Source organism: Papio anubis, chromosome 19, assembly GCF_008728515.1.
Source record: "Papio anubis isolate 15944 chromosome 19, Panubis1.0, whole genome shotgun sequence".
NCBI lineage: Eukaryota > Metazoa > Chordata > Mammalia > Primates > Cercopithecidae > Papio > Papio anubis.
This window is the reverse complement of record NC_044994.1, coordinates 41,687,310-41,689,765: the sequence shown is the minus strand read 5'-3', so window position 1 is coordinate 41,689,765 and position 2,456 is coordinate 41,687,310. Positions and strand designations below refer to the sequence as shown.

The window sequence follows — 2,456 nt, the reverse complement described above, 5'->3', positions numbered from 1 at the left end:
TTTTGAGAGTCTTGCTCTATTGCCACGCTGAAGTGCAGTGGTGCGATCTCAGCTCACTGCAACCTCTGCCTCCCGGGTTCAAGCAATTCCCCTGCCTCAGCCTCCCGAGTAGCTGGGACTACAGGCACATACCACCAAGCCCGGCTAATTTTTTGTGTGTATATTTTAGTAGAGATGGGGTTTCATCATGTTGGCCAGGATGGTCTCTATCTCCTGACCTCATGATCCACCTGCCTTGGCCTCCCAAAGTGGTGAGATTATAGGCATGAGCCACCGCGCCCAGCCAAGACACTTTCAAGTGTTGTCTCCATGACCTTCACACAAACCCCGGGAGGGAGGCAGCCCCCTTTTACAGAGGAGCAGCCTGAGGCCCAGGCTCCATCAATTTGACCATCATAAAGCTCACAAGTCACGAAGCTGGGATGAAAATCCAGGTCTTCTGACTTTCACACTGAATTCTTTGAGCCAGCCTCAGCCTCTCACGAGAAGGTCACTCTGAATTTCTTGTGTCATGCTTTGTCCTGGCCTGGGAAAGGGGTCAGCTGAGGGCAGCTGTTTTATAAGGATGAGTTCCTGACAAGGTATTTGCTGCGAAAAAGCAAATGCGACCTTAGCAGTCAGTCCAGGGAGCTCCCCATTGAATACAGACTTCCAAGGAAATGATGAGGTAGAAGCATCTGAAGTGCAACAGCGCGCCTTCTGCTGATCCCCTCCCACAGAAAGGGCAACGCTCAGGGAAGGTGAGGAAAGCAGGACTCGGCAGGGAGAACAGGATTGGGATCAAAACTGCCACAGCAGGTTGGAAGACAGTTCAACAGATCGAAGGGTATGTTTCCCAGCAACCAGGGAGCCCAGGAGGACCTCTGGCTTCAGTCCAGGGTGTGTTGTTATCTGCTTGCCCAAGAGTGACTTGGAGGCCTTGAATGTGTCCCATGCCAAGCCCCACGGGCACTCATTTCCATAACCATGGCAGCAGCCCCAACTCACTTGGTCAGCTCACTTGGTCACTGCCTATTAGCCCTGTTGGCCTGTGGGTTACGGGGAGAGAGACACAGGAGCCCCTCCACCTGGACCTCTGGCATCAGGCCTGCCAGAGCCATTCGCACCCACTGCTGTAGCAGCCGCGCCTCTCCCACCCCAGCCGCACCCCCAGCCACCACACCTGCCGGCAGAGGGCTGCACTAAGATCCCAAGAAGCTGTTCTTGCTGCTTAACAGGCAGCTCAGCAGGAGTGAGGTTGTGCTCTCTGGGAGCCAGGAATAGCAGAGAACACAGATTGTGGACAAAGCAGTGACAGGAGAAGACCTCAGGCTCTCCACAGAGGTTCCAGGAAAAGCCCCAGAGTCGGGCACCACACTCACCTCTGACTGAGCACTCCAGTCCCAGCACCGACTGCTTAGGGTGCTCTTGGGGAGGGGTTAGCACAGGCCCTCCAATGCCCAGCCAGTCCCAGACCATGTTCACTTCCTCAAAGGGCACTCATGTCTGGGCTGTGCTAAAAGGTCCTGGGTTCATGCCCAGGAAGAGCACTTCCTTGGGGCCCTGGCAGCAGCAAGTCGCAAAGTTGCAATTTGGCTCATATACAGTACTCCACAGGATTGTGAATGAGGTCTGCAGACCCTAAAAACTACAGTTGGCTCAGCTCAGCATTGAGCCAAAACTCCTCCTCCAGGAAGCCCTCAGCCAACCCTTGGCTCTCTCTGGGTACCTGCAGGCTCATGGAGGGTCCCTAGTGAAAAAGTCTGAGGCATGGCCATGCTGTTGTCACCCTACTTTTTTTTTTTTTTGGCAATACATTCCCCATACCGTTAGTGCACAATTCAGCAATTGTTGCTGTATTCCTGTGATTATACAACTATCACCTTTATCTAGTTCCAGAAAATTTTCATCAGCCCCCAGAGAAAGCCCATACCCATTAGCAGTCCCTTCTCTTCCCTCTTCCCCCAGCCACCTTCTGTCTGTGGATTTGACTGTCTATTCTGCACATTTCGTATAATGCAGTCATGCAAAATGCGGCCTCTGTGTCTGGCTTCTTGGGCTCAGCGTAACATTTTCCAGGTTCATCCATGTTGGAACATGGGGCAGTGCTTCTTTCCTTTCTTATGGCTGAACAGCATCCCACTGTATGGATAGCACCCCTTCTGTTCATCTATTCATCACTGATGGACAATTGGTTTGTTTCCACTTTGGGCTTTTTTTTTTTTTTGAGATGGAGTGTCACTCTGTCGCCTGGGCTGGAGAGCAGTGACATGATCTTGGCTCACTGCAACCACCGCCCCACAGATTCAAGCAATTCTCCTGCCTCAGCCTCCCAAGTAGCTGGGATTACAGGCATGTGCCACCATGCCCAGCTAATTTTTTTGTATTTTTAGTAGAGACCGGGTTTCACCATGTTGACCAGGCTGGTCTGGAACTCCTGACCTCGTGATTCACCCGCCTCAGCCTCCCAAAGCGCT

The 2,456-nt window shown here is 52.5% G+C and overlaps 1 pseudogene; it reads right to left on the bottom strand.

Annotated features, from left to right (window-relative positions):
- Positions 1 to 203: 203 nt before the first annotated feature.
- LOC110741766 lies at positions 204 to 2,187 on the bottom strand (annotated as a pseudogene).
- Between the last annotated feature and the right edge of the window lie 269 nt (positions 2,188 to 2,456).